We start from the raw sequence: 19,549 nt of genomic DNA, 5'->3' as shown, positions 1-19,549 counted from the left end.
CAAAGAGATGATCGAGTCGTTCATAAAGCAAGGTAAGATCACTACAGCAAAATAGAGTTTTAGCAGCAATTTTTTAGTCATATAGCGGCATTTTAAGCCCCGCTAAAAACACTTACGGCGATAGGAAAAACACCGCAAGAAGCGCCGGCTATACCAATGCCGCTAAAGTTAGCGGTGTTTGAGAACAAAAAATGCCACAATAGGTCAAAAACTATAGCGACGTTTTTGGAACAAACACCGCAAAAGGTCATATTTATAGCGGTTTTTTTTTATACAAACGCCGCAAAAGGTCATATCTATAGTGGCGTTTTTGGATACAAACGCCACAAAAGGTAATATCTATAGCGGAGTTTTTGGATACATATGCCGCAAAAGGTCATATTTATAGCGACTTTTTTGGATTCAAATGCCGCAAAAGGTCATATCTATAGCAGCGTTTTTGGAACAAACGCCACAAAAGGTCATATCTATAGTGGCGTTTTTGGATACAAACTCCGAAAAAGATCATATCTATAGCGGCGTTTTTGGAACAAACGCCGCAAAAGGTCATACTATAGCGGCATTTTTGGATACAAACGCCGCAAAAGGTCATATCTGTAGCAGCGTTTTTGAAACAAACGCCGCAAAAGGTCATATCTATAGCGGTGTTTTTGGATACAAACGCCGTAGAACGTTATATCTATAGCGACGTTTTTGGAACAAATGCCGCAAATGGTCATATATATAGCGGCGTTTTTGGAACAAACGCCGCTAATTACCTTTATTTGGCTAAGATTAATTGATTTTGCATATTTAATTTCTGCTGTACATCACCTAATATCATGTAGCTTTATCTAATTAACAACCATACATTTTAATTAAGACACAAGTTATGTAGAAAAATACTTAAGAACAAAATAATTTAAAATTTATAAACATTAAAATTAAATATAATGTAGTTTGACATTGTTCTCTAGGATTTAGTCTATATTCTTTCACTTTCAATTAAAAAAATATTGTTCACTAGAATTTAGTCTTCATTGCTCTTTCAATTAAATCCACTAGCTCCGGTTCACTATCTACTTTAACAGAAAGAGAAGTTGTTGTGCCAAAAATGGCCTCATCATGAGCTGCTTTCAGTTTCTCCTCCCTCCTTGCCTACATATAAACACAACACCCGTTATGCTAGAGCAACCAAACTAATTGTCTCCCACAAAACACAAATAACATACATACATCATAACAGGTATGCATGAACATCAATTGGAATTTGAAATAGGGATAGATGAAAAGGAATGATGCATCATCTTTATGGCATAAAACTGAAAGCTCCGGCTAATATGCTTCACTAATGACGCATCATCTTCAGTAACTGCCAACAATGAGGCACATGAAGTTCTAGTACACATTTGTTCATTCCAGGATTACAAATATTTCAAGCTAAAGGTTGCAAAGTGAACTCGAATATATAAATTTATAAGTGAAGTACATATTCAATGATAATCATTGATTATTATAAACCAATAGATTCCCCTAAATCAAATGTCGATACTAATAATCACCATTACTTATGAGGTTTAACATGTAATACCTGTTAAATTTTATATTAAATAGCTAAATGGGGAAACACAGAAAACAAATTGAGAGGTCCTCTATGTTTCCACATGCTAAAGTATCACGTGACACTGATAGATTCTAATTGCTTTTCAGATACAATTATGAGATGATATGGATAGATGTTTAACCTTCAACTTTCTAGTCATTAAGTGGGGCATCTTTGTTGGATCCTTTTCAGCTTCATGTAAAATTTAATTCTTACACATAAACCAAAAAGAAACATCTAGTTTAGCAAGATAATTGAGGACTTACATCCACTACCTTTCATAATTAATAGTACTATCAGATAACATTACTGCAAATGAAATTACAATTTCATAAACCCGACAACAGGATGGCAAAGATAATACAATATAGAATAGTCAACCAGGTAAACCATCAAAGCCAAAGTCTAAAACAACCAGATCCCGAACAGTAAGCACAGTAACACTAAAAACATAGTTAGTGCCATCACCCTAGCAAACATCCTAGAATAAATGGGTACAGGAAACATAAGAAATAAGATTTTGAAAGAAAAAAGAGGGGGGAGAGATGAAATACCTCTTCATCACCATCAAAATCAAAATCATCTTCATCAGCATCCCGCAGTAAGTTACGAAAAAATTAATAAGGGAAGTAAAAGATGATCGTTATGTAAATGGTATGAAACAAAACCAGAGGAAGTTACAGTGTTGAAATATGCGAGGGGATTGGGCCATAAATCCTCCTTGATAATCTTCGCTACCTGTAGTTTTATCAAGTGAATGATTAGACCAGCTCTTTACCCAAATAAGAAAAAAATGAAGGACAAACTACATACATGCAACACATGCATATAGAGTTTACCTCATCATGAATCTCATCCATGTCATCTTTCTGCTGAGCATCAGTAAACCAGGTAAAGAAGCTGCATTCATGTGTATTAATTTTAATACAATATTATAGATGTAGACATGATAAGAGAAGAAAGCCTCACCATGCCTTCTTTTCACTTGATTTTGGTGGCAATAATCTTGGATCCTTCATCAAGGAAGGTAAAGGTCTTTGTAAGCTTCGTATCTTCAAAGTATGGATTGGAATCGAAGTTCTGAAAAGGTATAATAATAGTTGCTAAAAAATCATGATGACTGATTTGACCATGATTAAATGTTTCTTATACCAGATTTTAATGCAATAAAAAAAATCAAGTGCAACTTCACTTTCTTACAGAATTAAGATAAGAAAAGGAAAATAAATGAACTTACAAACGTAATGGAGTAGCCATATTTCAGATCTTTAAAATCCTTCACTTCAAGTGAGCTAATATACTTGAATATCTATCAAGAAACAAAAGGATGAAAATAAGAAGAATGAATAAATAAGGAAACAATTAACTAGAATATATCAGGCAAATCCAGAACACTTATTAATAAATGAATAAATAAATAAATGGAGCCAAAATAAATTTTGCAAAGTAATATAACTATATAAGTGCAGAACCAATTTCAATTTTGGAAAGAAGTGATATTAAACCTTCCGATCCTCTTCATTCAAAAGTTCACCAAGAGCACGATGACTCAAGAACTGTACATAAAGAACACAAGTCAACCAAAACCCTTCTCCTCAACATGGAGACAACTTTAAAGAAAAAATATATAAATTTATAGGAAAGATTGGAACCGCTTACAGCCGTTAACCAAAAATCAGGAATTGACTTAATCTTCTCCTTCCGCTTATCATAAATTGGCTTACGTATTTCATTGTACTTCTTCTCCACTTCCAAAACATTCTTACTCGCCTCCTCATTGATCTACAAAATACCAAAAAGAAACAACAAAAGTTTAAAAATAGAAACACCATGTATAACCATTTACCACCTATAAATAAGCTCAAAGAAAACATATCCAACTTAAATCACCTCTGCAATATGACATAAGATCCTAAAGTAACCACCTACAACAATGTGTTGAACAACTTTTTACAACATGTGAAGAGAACAATTAAGAGACTAAAGCTTTTTGCAATGATGCGATGCAGAACATAAAAAGGACTACGAAAGTGATCAGGTACATAAATTAACAATCCAGTTTTACCACACAACCCCCCTCGGGGTATGGTAATAAGACACAAATATAAAGGAACTCTCCTCCCTGGCGGCAATAAGACACAAACGTAAAGGAACTCCCTCACCTTATCTAACCGAGGGAGGCACTTAACACATGGAAGAGAATAATCAAGGGACTCGAGTTTCCTAAAAAATGCAGAACATAAAAACGACATAGGAAGACCGATACAGAAATTAACAATCCCATTAACGCCTCCTCCGTAATAAGACATGATACCCAAAAGTGACCTCTCAAAACTCGCGTTTAAGACAGCAAGTGGACACTTAAACTCTTAGAAGGAAACAATTATGCTCGTCCATATAATTCAGACATATCCAACATACAAAGTTGATCAGGTACAGTAATTACTAATCAAAGAAACAAAATTATAAACATTAATTTCATTGACAAAATTGTTATTACAGAAAATTCAATACTCATACACTTAAAATCATCCCAGATAAACATGAGAAAATCCAAAATTTCCATGCAGCATTCCTCAAAACTTCTCATAAACCATATACAAAGAGCAAAAAAACATGTACGATATATAACTGAAAATGAAATGAGAATGAGAAAATTGGACCTAAATAATCAAAATGATGAAAAATCAAAACCCTAACCTAAATAATTGCCAATTTCTCTCTATTTTTTCTAAAACTCTAATATTATTTCCCTCTCATTGGATAGCGACAAGGGAGAAAGATGATTTGTTTAGGGGTTTATGTTTAACTTCGGCGGAATAAAAAATATGTGAAGTGGGAAAAGTGAAAAATGGTTAAAGGGTGATGGGATTTGAAAACTGTAAATTTGTGGCGTTTGTATAAAAACGCCACTAAAAGACGAGTCTTTAGCGGCATTTTTATAAAAACGCCACTAAAGTAAGAGTCAATAGCGACGTTTATATAAAAATGCCACTAAAGTACGAGTCTTTAGCGACGTTTGTATAAAAACGCCACTACCGTACGAGTCTATAGTGGCGTTTGTAAACACAAACGCCACTAAAGTACGAGTATATAACGGCGTTTGTATCAAAACGCCACTAAAATACGCATCTATAGCGTTGTTTTTATAAAAACGCCACTAAAGTACTACTCTATCACGACGTTTGTTGAAAAAATGCCACTATGTGTGCACCTATTGCGGCGTTTGTATAAAAATGTCGCTAAAGTACTACTCTGTCGTGGCGTTTTGTATAAAAACGCCGCTAAAGTTACCATTTTGTGGCGTTTGGAATGTAAACGTCGCTATATGTTTAAAGTTAGTGGTGTTTACTCTTAAAACGTCGCTAAAAACGCTACTGTAGAATAGTTTTGCTGTAGTGGATTAAGGATGGGGAGGCCAGTAAAAAACCTCCTATGAGGGAAATGGATGCAGAGATTAACAACATCAACCACGTCAATAAAGGTGTTATAATCTCCAGCTCAAAATCAACTGCAGTTGTACCGTCAAGTACTTCTAAACAAGATTCCAGAGAACCCAGGAAGGAAATGGAACATTTTGACCCTATTCCCATGACCTACAAAGAACTTTATCAGTAACTTCTTGACACCCACGTAGTGTCACCATATCCGATGGAACCCATGAAGCCCCCGTACCTCAAGTGGTATGATGAGAATGCTCATTGTGAATATCACGGTGGTGTCCCAGGGCACACTATTGAGAACTGTTACGCATTCAAGAGAATCGTGCAAAAGATGCGTAACCATAACTGGATCGATTTCAATAACTTGGGGGCATCTAAATGAGGAATATCATTTTGTCATTTGAGGTATTTTGTTTGAATTTTTTTTCTCAAGTTTTTGTAAGGAAATTTAAATAAATTTATGTTACTTTAAAGACGACGAGCAATGAATCAAATTTATAGACTTGAAATTCTTTGAATATCAACTGAATTAAAACTCTGTAAATGATTCAGAGTTACAGATCTTTGACAAATTAACTTGATTAAAAGCTAATAAAACAAAGGACTTTGACCTTACCCAAGAAGATACGCTCCGTACCCTTCTTTGCAAATAACCAATATAACATTCTCCTCTCATAAGGGAATAAAAAAGAGACTTGGTATTTAGATGTGCATAGGTGCAGACAACATGGGGTATCCTTTTGCATATGACATTACTATACTTTTTGTTTAAGATGTTCAGTGATGATAATGATCTTCACAGTTGGAATAGTCGAGTAGGTGAATCTAGTCTAGGTCAGTTGCTTGGAAATTGAACTCTAAAGATGAAATTTTTTACTTTCAACAAACACCTAGACTATAACAGGTTCTTCTTGATAATCTTAAGAAATTAAATCCGTAAAGCTGAGCTATTCCACTAAGGAAATTGGTTATAGAGGAAACTCGAAAGCACTGGCTTTATGAATAGATTGCATTCAAACCATGGCATTGCTCGGACACTTGGCAATTTGGTGTTTGCTCCACTGCTATTGTCAGTCCAAAGACTTTGTGATGAGATGAACTATTCAGTTAACCTGATAAAAGTGATTATAATATTAAGTTGTCCCTCTAAATCAATTGGTTAAATGCCCCGGCTTTATAGATTCGGCTAGCTAGGCAATGAAAATTAAATCAAATTTATCTAAACAAGAAATTTTCGGTAATGATGGACTAAGAGAGTTAAGGAACACCTATTATAGTCAATTTCACACGAGCACTCATGAATCTCATTTTTAGACCGATATTTTCGCATTGCCTTTGTTAGAGAGTCTACAAACATTGAACAAATGAAAGATTTTAGAGAACCAAAATATAAGGTCTAGTAATTGATTATGCTAGTTGTGTCATTTTGTCCGCATCCAATTAAAATTCCAAGCCAAGAAAAAGGCATGTTTCAATGACCAAAAATTATATTTTGTTTTCTGGTTGAAACCATAGAAAATAGGAGGCCAACCTAAAGCCAACTCATCCATCTAAACATTTTTCAAAGAGCTATAACTCTGAAATCATTAAAATAGCTATTATTCCTTTGATATACTTTGAATTCATGTTTATGATTTGATTCAATTGCGAGCCTGAATTAAGGAACAATGTTTTAAAGAATTCTTATATTTTCTTTTCCCCTCCTAAAATAAGAGAAAGAAAAAAAATATTTTCAAATAGGATAGCTCAAAGGTGAAAGGCTACAACCTGAGAAGAAAATGGGGCATGGTCGATTCCGAGTACAAGACCGACATACAACATGAGGATCCATCCAGAAGATAAAACAGAGTCAATTCATGTTGCATGAATCTTAGGCATACTTAAGAGCATCACATTTGTTTTTCTTTTCACATGCATAATGTTTTACAGCTTTTAGAGTCAAATTTCGACTCGAAAATGGAAGATACTTGATTCAAAAGCACCTTCAACAAAAGACCTTCGAGTTCTGATTACACTCAGCTCAAAGGCACATCATTACAACATAACTCAAGGCTAGAAGGGTTATCTCTCAAGAAAGACCTTCGAGTTTGATTACACTCAACTCAAAGGCACATCATTTGCAGTATAACTCAAGGCTAGAAAGGTTATCTGCCAACACAAGACCTTCGATTTCGATTACACTCAGCTCAAAGGCACATCATTTACAGCATAGCTCAAGGCGAAAAGGGCTATCTGCCAACAAAAAACCTTCGAGTTCGATTACACTTAGCTCCAAGGCACATCATTTATAGCATAACTCAAGGCGAGAATGGTTATCTGTCAACCAAGACCTTCGAGTTGGATTACACTCAGCTCAAAGGCACATCATTTGCAATATAACTCAGGGCTAGAAGGGTTATCTGCCAACACAAGACCTTCGAGTTCGATTACACTCAGCTCAAAGGCACATCATTTACAACATAGCTCAAGGCGAGAAGGGTTATCTGCCAACAAAAGACCTTCGAGTTTTATTACACTCAGCTCCAAGGCACATCATTTGCAGCATAGCTCTAGGCGAGAAGGGCTATCTGCCAATAAAAGACCTTCGAGTTCGATTACATTCAGCTCAAAGGCACATCCAATTTACAACATAACTAAAGGTGAGAAGGGTTTTCTGTCAACCAAGACCTTCGAGTTCGATTACAGTCAGGTCAAAGGAACATCATTTGCAGTATAGCTCAAGCGATAAGGGTTATCTGTCAACAAATACCTTCGAGTTCAATTCCATTCAGCTCAAGGGCATGCCATATTTACAATATAGCTTAAGTCAAGAAAAGCTATATGTCAATAAAAATTGTCGAGTTCGATTCCATTCAGCTTGACGATACATCAACCACATGGTAGCATCGAGAAACTACTTTCTGGTTAAAGCCGAGGTCTTTGAGTCAAGAAGAAGATATGGGGCAATCTCTCAGCTCATTACAACATAACTCAAGACGAGAAGGGTTATCTGTCAATGAAAACTTTCGAGTTCGATTCCATTCATCTTGATGACACATCAACCACATGGTGGAGTCAAGGAATTGTGTTCCAGTCGAATTTTTAAACCAATATCTTTAAACGGAAAAGAATACCAAAGATGACTACAATTTGGCAACGAGAAGCCGCATCTCGATTCAAATCCCGAGCTACGTCTTTAATTCCATATCGTTTCAAGATGGACTCGACTTCGCGACGGAAGAGTTTCCGCAACTCAATTCGACAGAGAATTATTCTTAATTGAAATATCAGAGTTAATTTTTCAACTCCGCCGAACGAAAATCTGTCATTTTGTCTTTGTCTTATTTTTTCGTTTCACAAAAAAGGACAAAGAGGGGCAGCTGTAGACACTCATTTTCATATGTATTTTTTTATTATATATATATATATATTATAGTTTTAATTGCACATATTATATAGTTTGAAGTCATTTTGAATATATATAATATATAGTTTAAAATATTTTTGAAAACTTATATAATATAAAATTTTTAAAACATTTTTGAAAAAATATATATAATATATAGTTTTTAAAACATTTAGAAAACTTACATAATATAGTTTTTTAAAAACATTTTGAAAACTTATATAATATATAGTTTTTAAAAATATTTTGAAAACTTATATAATATATAATTTTTAAAACATTTTGGAAAAATATATAATATATAATTTTAAAATATTTTTTTGAAAATATATTATATTATATGGTTTTGAAAAATATTTTTAAAAATCATATATAAAATATAGTTTTAAAAAAATATTTTATTTTTTATTTGTTATTTATTATTCTTTTCCTTTTTTTTCTCTTTTTCGGTTCAGGTCTGAAGAATTGGGTCCAATAATCCAGTCCAAATGGTCTAGTAGAAGTTCAATAGGTTTGGGGTCTGACCCAACCCAGAAACAAAACCCGTATGCTAGGGTTTTCACAGTTCAAGTTCAGCGTTGCATAATCCGGAGTCAACACCGGAACAGCAGGTCGATCCTAGGACTGACCCATCCCGGGATGACCAGTCACACATGCACGAAGATCTCGGAACAACCCTAACCATTTTGGGGCTAGAAACGACCAAAACTGAGCTATAAAAGCCCCATAAGGTCATGCAAAGGGGGAACAAGAGTAAATCAAGCATCATCGAGAACCCTAACACCCGCAGTCGCGAAAGAACAACACCGAGAAATAGTTGACAACAGCCAACATCGAACACAAGAACGAGGCAACTGAGCCATCATCACAATCGAACAACCATCAACGCAGAAAACCAAGAACCAAAACCTCAACACAAAAGAAGCAATCAAAATAAAGCCTTACAAAAAAACGAAAAAAAAACAAACGAAAAAGGGCCGATCTAGATTCGGGAAAAGTTCATACCACCGAGGAGTTGAAGGGCCACCGGATCTCCTAAATTTTTTAGAGTATTTTCCTAGAACTATAACGGGTGATAGTTTTTTGGACGAGTGGGGCTCAGATTTGGATTGAGGGTTTAATGATCTACGATTTGGGGTAAAAATCTAAATTCCGGCGGTGGCTGCTGGCATCGGCGATCGGTGGCCGGCTGATGCTCGATCTCCCTCTAGTGGAGAGCTTTAGAGAGAGGTGAGATGAGAGATTTATCTCTCATTTGTTGTGAGAGAGGACAAAGTGAACAAATGGGGGAGAATGAGTCGTTTTGGCTTAAGGGAAGGGTATTTATACTGCGCAAAATGACATCATTTAAGGGGTGGGGTCTGCGTGTTTTAACAGAGGGGTTAATTACACTCCGGGTCCTTCCATTGCTTGTAATATTTTATTATGGGCATTAAATAATGTTTTTTTCTGTTATTTCGAGCATTGCATCTTTGATATTTTCGATTTAGTCCTTTCTGTTTTTTTCTTTTTATTTTTTTCACGGTTTTAATTTAATTTTTCTATTTTTCCCCTTATTTTCATCCTTTTTTTAAAACTAGCCTTTTTTATTATTTTGACTTTATTTTATTATTATTTGATTATTTTTCCATTATCTTACTTTTCTACTAACTTTTGTGTATCATTGTCATCAATTTTATTTTATTATTATATATATATATATATATATATATATATATATATATATATATTTCCTTCGTATATATTTTTGTTTAACCATCTAACATTTTTTTGGCATTCTCAGTGTTAATTTCAATCGATCATAGGTAAGCAATTCGAATCGGATTTTTAAATTTTAATTTTAATTTTCGTGATTTAAGACAACGATAAATTAATTGGTACCGAAAGGACAATTCAAGGGTGCTAATCATTCCTTGATCGTACAGACTCCCGAACCCGACACATTTCCGGTAAAACGCAGATCAGTAAGATGGTGTCTGATCTACCTAAATGTTTTTAAAATGATCGGTGGCGACTCTAACCTATTATTTCAAGTCGAAGCCCAATTCCGACCCACCCGTAAGACGGTTCCGACAGTAGTCACTAGTCTGATCCTGTAAACCAGAGTTCAACTTGAAGAAATAGGATTTGCCTATGCATTTGTTTGCCGTGCATGTAAAGAATACTAACATTACAAGTTATATCCATCAAAGGTCCTTATAACTTGCATTTGATTGCTCAGATTCTGAAAGGCACTCATTGGATCAAACCACTGAAGTTGTTTGAAGAGAGTGACAGAAATTCGGGATCTCGGAGCTCGAATACAGACATCAGGACTTGCCCTCGCATTTGGGAATTCTGGAAAGAATCGAGGAGCCAAAGCAGAGAAGTTGTTCATGTCCAAGCGAATGACCGAGATAGATCGGAGCTTCGAAAGTGAAGAATGTATAGGTCCAGAAAGACCACAGTTGGACGTGCTCAACAGTTGCAACTCAGTTAACCGTGACCGAGGAAAATAGTTTGCATGAATGATTAGCATCGTCTTACCAGTGGGATTCACCGTGGCTTCAACAAAGAGAATAAAACAGCTTTAATATCTGAAAATGGTTAATAGAATTCACACCTTTCCATGCCAAGGAAAAGGATGTACGTGGCTGAACCAAGGACATACCTTTCATCATTGCACCATATGTGGGGGAGTGGCAGATCTTCTTCCTTTTTGGTTTTTTCCTTTCATTTTGTTAAATTTATTCAAAAATTAAATTATTCATTCAAATTTAAAAAATTTATTTAAAATTTTCAGATGTTTATAATTATGATGAAATCATTAAAATAGGTTTAAGAAAAAAATTACACCCATAATTTATCATACAAAATTTAATTTATAGTAATATATAATACAATAATATAAAGGTTTAAGGTAAAAATAAGTCTCTAAACAATACTTTAAGTTAACTTTATTAGCCTAAAAATTTTTTCACTCAAAATAAGTATCTACGATATAACAATCGTTAAAAAATCATTAGTTGACACATATCACGTTTATAAAATTTTAATGTTTTTTTATTTAAAATAGAAGCTTAAAATTATATATATTTTTAAAAAATTAATTTTATAAAATAAAAATACTTAAAATCTCTAAAATCCCTAATTCAGTCCTCCTTATCCTCGCCAGCTTTTAGAACACCGCCGATCGATCTAATGCCGCCGATTGAAATCCCTAACTTCTTCTCTCAATATTATTGTCAAAATCCCTAAATTTTAAAACTCAAATCTCCAAATCTGAAAACTCTAAATCCCAAAATTCCAATTGAATCGAGAAATATGTTCGCCAGTGTTCATATACGGGGTTGGGGTGGCCCCAAGTTGCTGAACAGGAAAGGGGGAATTTAGCAGGCTAGCGGCAGGGGACTTGGGAGGGGAGAAATGCATGGGGAAGGGTTGGAAAATTAGGGTTTTTTATTTGACATAATATAACAAAATAACCTAACGTTTGATAGTAGTGTAGAATTTACTTGTGTTATTTTTTCTGGAACATTTGAGTACCGAATGTTTATTTTTGGATTAAAAAATAACCCACGCTAGATAAAAACCGTTAGTCTACTGACGGTCAACGTCGGATGTTGATGTATCGCGCACGAGTGGAGGATAAAGTTTACGTGGACGTCCACGTCATCCAGATTGCTAACGTGGTACTACCACGTCATTTTTTAAAAATTATTATTTATATGTTCTATATTATTGTCACGGTCGTCTTTCGGTTGGGCCCCGGAATTGGGCTTCGACTTGAATAAAACGTTAGAGTCGCCACCTATCATTTTAAAAATATTTAGGTGGATCGGACACCCTCTTACTTGATCTACGTTTTACCAGAAATATGTCGAGTTCGGAGTCAGTTACAGTCAACGAAGGATTAGCACCCTTGTACTGCCCTTTGGTACCAATTAATTTGTTGGTTGCCTTAGTTACGAAAATTAAAATTAAAATTGAAATTTAAAATTCGATTTAAATTACTTACCTTTAATTGATTGAAATTTCTTCTAAAAAGTCGAAAATGTGTGATGAAAAATAATGAATAAACATTAAATAAATCAAAGGAAAAATTAAAATAAATTAAAAAAATAAAACAAAAATAAAAAAATATTAAAAACTCTCTCGTTGGTACAAGGACCAACAGTGTAACAAACATATCAAATTTCATTTTATTCATGCTTAAACAAACAGAACGGGAATATTTCAAACTATTAATTCTAAAAAAATAAGCTAATTCCCATTAAACCGTATCCATGATCTAATTTCAGTTTCCTGTGAGTGAACAAAATTTCACATGGCAATGGAAACAAACATTCTGGACTTTCAAAAACAATAAGCATCATAACAGATCCCATTAAAGAATATCTCTAATTCATCGACAGCCACAAGGGTTTTTTCCGTTTCAAGCTATCATTTGTATCAAATACCCAATATTTTTATTCCTATTAACATGCAATTCGAGTTCTTTCCCGCAACTTGTCCGCACAGTTATGAGCAAAAAATCGAAAAGCTTTAAAACTAAATGCAAAACATTCCCACCTTTCACCTCGTAATCCTCCTGGCAAGTTGAATGTCCTTGGGCATGATTGTAACACGTTTAGCATGGATGGCGCAAAGGTTGGTATCTTCAAACAATCCAACCAGGTACGCCTCTGCTGTCTCTTGCAACGCCAATACTGCATGGCTGGATTTCACGTAGAGCTACAGATCCAGGATGATATCGGTGAGGCTTCTTCACGCCTCCTGTCGTCGGTGCCGACTTGCGAGCAGCCTTAGTGGCAAGCTGCTTCCTTGCCGCCGGTAGACTTACGAGCAGTTTGCTTCGTACGGGCCATCTCAGAAAGGAGAAGAAAAAACGTTGACATGGGCTTGACCTCGGCTTGATACTTGGTTTCGCAGGTATTGAGAGGGTGCAAAATCGTGGTGCTTAACAGTGATCCTATAGCACCTGAAGTGGCGTGTGGAGAGTAGTGTAATAAGTAGGCGGGGGTAGTGGGCTGTTTGTAGTTAAGATAATAGTAGGTGCCTGCAAAATAAAATAAATAATAAATAATAATATAATTATAATTATAATAATTATAATAATAAATAAATAAATAATATTTAAAAAAATTCGAACAAAAACGAGTGTCTAGAATTATTAATTCGAACCAATCAAAGAGTAACACTCTGATTGTTGCAAAATTAAAATGATGAAATGTATGAAGAAGGATTTGAACCTAGGTTTCTCAGCTATTTTCTCATGTAACTTATGAAACAAATTCTATTTAACATTCATTATTTCATCTGAATTTCATTTAAAAAACATAAAATACGTCATAAACCAGTTTTTTCCTATCTCTTTTAGATGTATCCCATTTTTTATGACAGGTTCGACTGAATGTTTTGTTTTTTAACTGCAAATCCTCTTACCTTCAACATACCTTCACTCCGTAACCATTGAAATCGAAAACTCAAACTCCAAAAACGAAATGGCTGTTTCATCCACATAAATTTTCTCTCCCTTACACTTCAACTTCTACTCTAACAACAACGACACCAACAAAAAGCACTCTTTTTTAACTGCAAATCCTCTTACCTTCAATATCTCCTCGGAACCCACCAACACCAAAAAGGGCTCCTCCATTATCCTCTTTTCTTACAGTTAAGCAAAACCCACTTTCTTTTTATCATCAATTCTGTCTTTAGTTCCCTTCTTTTCACCGCAAAACTTGGCTTTCATGTGTGTGTGTGTGTGTGTGTTTCTTTTTTGCAGAATCAGGAAGTGGTTTGACAGCTGAAGACAAGAGAGTTATGAGGCAAAGGTGGATTCTTTTCCCTCTTTGTTCTATTGGGTTTTTGAATGTTCGATTATTTGTTTTAAAGATTTTTTTAATTGGTTTTTTTTAGAATAAAAGGACAAAGGAAACGAAGAAGAAAGGAAAAGGAAATGAAATAGTAGCAGAGGAGGAAGCTAAGCCCCCTAGAACCACTCATAAGTTGCTTCAGGTACCAATTTCATGCCATTGTTTTTAATCATGATTTCATTTTGATTTTTGTAAAGGATGAAAACAGAGTTTTTTATGTTATTCTACAATTGCAGAAAATAAAATATCTTTCTTTGGCACAAAGGCATTAGACAAATGGTTATGAATGTTGGTTATTTGATGCTGTTTGAGGACTTGAACTTGACTGCCATCATTTGAGGAGCAGTCAAGTCTGTTTTTATGGTTTTAAAGTATTTCTTATTGAATTTGAGTGTGAAATTGTTCAGTTTTTGTTTTTAATGAAATTCAGACGAAAAATGTTAAATACATTTTGTTTCACAAATTACTTGAGCTAATCGCCTAGCACGGTGGCATATCGAGAAGCGGTATGTTAAGAGACCCAGGTTCGAATAGTCCTTCTGCATTTCACCATTTTAACTTTGCACCAATTAATAATTTTTAAAAAATGACGTGGCATTAACTATCATGACGGTTTTCTTCCTGGGTTATTTTGTATTTCTGAAAAATATTTTTAAATTTTATTTATTTTTTTTTTTGAAAATAAGAATTTTAAAAAAATTATAAGCGCATATGTGCCATATAATGATTTTTTAACGGCCGTTACAACGTGACCACCTAAAAATATAATATTTGAAGCATTAGGTACATATTTTAAATAAAAATTCTTTACGCACTTAAGATATATATTATAATTTGAACACTTATTTTTATATTAAACCTACTATACATATTAAAAAGTAGGTTAAAATGGTTATGCATAAAAGATAATCTAATTAAGTAGTTTCAATGATAAAAATAAATATCATTCTTCCTAAAAAAACTCGAATTCAAACAATTACATCTGTATAAGATATTCATGCTTAAATAAATCAATCCCATTCTATAAACCCCTCTAACTCGTGAACCCTTAAAAATGATACCAAAACTTTTTATAGTAATTTTTTATATAAAATTATTGATATTTAATTCATTCATTAATTAATTTATTATAAAAATTGTCCTCTTCAAAAAAATAATTTCATATACATATTCGTAACTTTTTTTTTTTCAAATATGTGAGCTTGATGAGCATTTTAAAGAACAATTGTTACTTTTGATGAGCTAACCTTTCAAGTAGATGAAACTGCTAAGAACAGATGTATAAGCCCAGCTGGCTTTTTCACTACAAAACGAAAACACAATCTGGAATCATTATCTTTTATGTCGGGGCTGTCCCATTACCTGTTTTCCTTTGCATTTTTCCCATTTTGCCTTTCTTTTTCAGATTTTGTAGGCAGGGCTGCAACTTTGGTTGGTGGGTTCTGAAAGTGTGAATTATGAAAAAGGATTATCCACATGGTTATCTCAAGAAAGACGGATTAATATACAGTTAATATATGATATTATCGGATGTATTAAAAGATATTTAATAAATTTGGTTTAGCTATCGAAATGTTAAGTAATAATAATGTTGTAGGTGGAAATCATGAAGAAATATTAAAAAATTTGACAACCGGCAAACTTAGCTTGTCGGTATGTATCGATACAAATAAAAATATATCGATTCATAACAGTATAACAGGTAAAAATATGATCAAACCGATTTCATTATGACAAAACCGGTAAAACATTACTAATATGTTTAAAGTATTGATTCTATTGAAATAAGTATCGACACTTATGGAATTTAAAAGATAAGCAGTAATAGCGCGTATAAAGTGTCGATACTTTATAAAAATGTATCGATCCATAATAATATAATAGGTAAAATATGACAAAACCGTCTAGAAATGACAAAACCGGTAAAGCGCTACCGATATGTTGAAAGTGTCGATACTTTAATATAAATATCGACACTTTTGGAATTTAAAAGAGAAGCAGTAATAGCGCCTATAAAGTGTCGATACTTTATAAAAATGTATCGATCCATAACAATATAACATGTAAAAATATGACAAAATTGGTAAAACGCTACTGGATATGTTGAAAGTGTCGATACTTTAATATAAGTATCGACACTTTTGGAATTTAAAAGAGATGCAATAATAGAGCCAATAAATTGTCGATATTTTATAAAAATATATCGATCCATAATAATATAACAGTAAAAATATGACAAAACCGGTCTCGAAATGACAAAACCGGTAAAGCGCTACCAGATATGTTGAAAGTGTCGATACTTTAATAAGTACGAGTAAAATATTATCGATACTTTTTAAAGAAATAGATAAATATCCTATCGAAAGTATCGACACATGACATAAAAGTATCGACACTTTGGTAGTTGTATCGATTAAATATAAATAACATATCCGGTTAAAATATAAAAGGCATAGCTAAATTTCCTCTGAAATAGATAGAACACGACCGAGTTTTTGAGAAATCGAAGCGTAATTGTTGCTGCATTTCAGAAGGCGTTTTTAAAGCGAAGTTTGTTTGTTTGTTGTTGCAGTCGAATCGAAAAGTACGTTGTCGAAACTCTAGTTTTTTATTATTACAGTAATAAAAAATAGGGGTATTATGTGTTGTTTTGGGTTTTGGAAGTAAAGAGGCATTTATAACTGATTACAAGTAGAAAGTGATATTCTAGGTAGATGATAAATATGGATACTTTTATTAAATATTATAGGTAGAAAATGATATTATAGGTTGTATAAATGTGCCGATACTTGGAGTATTGAGTGTTCCTATTCGTTTGAAGGAAATAAGAATTAGGGTTTTTGGGTTTGGTTTGGGGATTTTGAATGGAAGCCAAGAAGGATTTGGGACTGATTATATAATATTATAGGTAGAAAATAAATATGGATACATGTATATAATATTATAGGTAGAAAATGATATTGTAGGTTGTATAAATGTGTCGATACTTATGGTAGTGGCCATTCAAATTCTTCTGAAGGAAACCGTTTTACTATAAGAGTAGTTATCGATATTTGCATATTGAATAAAGTGTATGTAACCAGTATTTGATTTTGATTTGCGTAAACTAATATATGAAGGAAAAATGAAGTCAACAAATCTTGAAATTGTTGGTAGCGAAGATGACTTTGAAATTGAGGCCGAGAGTCGAAAGCAACCAAATGGTGGATATATGTACTTCTAGTAAGTATCAATGTATTTTTGTTATTATTGTTGAAATGATAATTGGATTAAAGTATTTAAGAACTTTAAATTGATAACAAATTTTAAATGTTGACAGTATGACCGAATGCTAAAGGATGAAGGAAGCTGGCAATCACATCGGTTCAATATGTAAAATGAAATTGACATTGAGTATTATTTAGTGTTAATGTATTGATTAAGAAATGTTTATGCTTAATTTTAGGTGAGAGATGATGTGTTGGAGAAATAGAAGTCTATGAGTGATGCTGAGAAGGAACCTTACTTAACACGATCAAAGATGGATAGACAAGATTACAAAGCTTGGAGGAAAGCACATGAAAAGAAGGAATATTAAACTTGTAAATACTTTGATACAAGATATATAAGAACAATAACATTATATATTATTAAAAAATGTAGGAAGTGTCAAAAAGGTGCAGCATAAAAAGAGTGAATTCATTAATTGAACACATTAAGGAGAAGGAGCAATTAAATGTGCTGGAAGAAATGAGGTTTGGATCATTGATAGGAGTGAGGGATCGACCAATTCGAAGGGAATTGTGTCGATCCTTGATGGAGCAATTTGATGTCCAATCATGTATGGTTAAATAGGGTGATTATTCATTTCCTCTGGGGGTCCCATGTACTGCAGTCGTATTGGGGGTTTCAAATAAAGGTAAAAGTGTTGTAGAAGTCAGTAAGAATAAGAGCAGGAAATCACTTGCTTCCAACTATGATTTGAAGCACAAGGTGACATATGCTGAACTTGAAGAGGAAATCAAAAGTGGATTTTACGAGGGGGATGACCTGAAGGTTCGACTTCTATTGTACCTTACCGAGATCTTTTTTTGTCCAACGGGTGATACATCAACGAGCAAGGATAATATGAAGCTGATTTGCGATGAAGGCTTGAAAGGTGAATTCAGTTGGGCCAAATATGTTCATTCGAGATTGATTAAATCAATAATCAACTTTTAAAAGGGCTCTCAGAGATACCTCAAAGAGTATATAGCAATCTTAGAGGTAAATGTGTTGAAGAACGTTTTTGTTTTATATATAAAATGATAGTATAATTATTATATAAAATGATAAATTTAATTATAAATGCAGGTTGCACTGTTCGATTTTTGGTTGGACCTTAATAGTGTGCCGTCATATAAAGAACCGGAGTGGCACGCATCCGTGCATGGGGGAAGGAAGAGGTGGTTAGAGTGATGGCGAAGTTGAAGTTTGATAGACCAAGGAAGCAAGAAAGGGTAATAAATGTAATTAAATAATATTAAGAATATAATCAATGTCTTAAAATTGTAATTTAAGACAGAGGAGAAAGTGGAGGCAGCGGAGAAAGAGGAGAGGGAAGAAGAGATGGTAGTAGGGGGATGACGGTGAGGGAAAATAGAGTAAAATCAACATTTTGATGTCTGAATTGGCAGCTGTAAAAAAATTCCTTTTTGATATTTTGCAAAGACAATCAAGAGTCGAAGAGGCAATTGAGAGGCTTAAGGGGGAAGTGGGTGGAAAAATAGATGGAGTTGTGGAGTTGAGGGGTGAAGTTAAGATGGTGATGGGTGGAAAAATTGATGGAGTGGTGAAGGAAGTTGTGGATTTGAGGGGTGAACTTACGGGGGTGAAGGGAGTGGTTGAGAAAAACTTGGATGAATGAGAAAATGAAGGGTGAAATAACAGAGATAAAGAGTTATGTAGAGGAGAAATATGATGAATTGAAAAAATATAAGAAGAAAAGATGGAGGAAGTGAAGAGGAGGATGTGGATGTGATTTATACACCGGAGAGTGTTATTGATGCAGATTTAGATTCAAAATATCCTGCACCGAAGAAGAAGAAGCAGAAGGTAAGCTGAATAAAAGAAAACTTAATTTGATTTTTATTATGTTGTTGTGACAAAAATTTGTATGCAAAATTGTAGGTTGAAAAAGCGGAAATTTCAAGCGGAATTGGTGGTTACGAGGCTACAATGTGTGATATTTATGGAATAGTGGTTAGAATCGTCGTGAGTGAAATATATTGCTTTGTGAATAATATTTAAATATTTTATTACA

The 19,549-nt window shown here is 33.8% G+C and overlaps 1 long non-coding RNA gene and 1 pseudogene across 1 annotated transcript; one reads left to right on the top strand and one right to left on the bottom strand.

The window, feature by feature from the left end:
* Nucleotides 1-1,002: 1,002 nt before the first annotated feature.
* On the bottom strand, nt 1,003-11,070 carry LOC120192106 (annotated as a pseudogene).
* Nucleotides 11,071-13,867: 2,797 nt separating this feature from the next.
* LOC120191945 lies at nt 13,868-17,838 on the top strand. Its single transcript, XR_005522744.1, has 5 exons — nt 13,868-14,065; nt 14,178-14,226; nt 14,312-14,410; nt 17,037-17,039; nt 17,811-17,838. It is a non-coding gene; the product is annotated as an uncharacterized LOC120191945 (long non-coding RNA).
* Nucleotides 17,839-19,549: the final 1,711 nt, after the last annotated feature.

The sequence above is a fragment of the Hibiscus syriacus genome, unplaced genomic scaffold (genome assembly GCF_006381635.1).
Source record: "Hibiscus syriacus cultivar Baekdansim isolate YM2019G1 unplaced genomic scaffold, ASM638163v2 tig00116971_pilon, whole genome shotgun sequence".
Classification (NCBI taxonomy): Eukaryota; Viridiplantae; Streptophyta; class Magnoliopsida; order Malvales; family Malvaceae; genus Hibiscus; species Hibiscus syriacus.
This window is presented reverse-complemented; position numbering and strand designations above follow the sequence as displayed.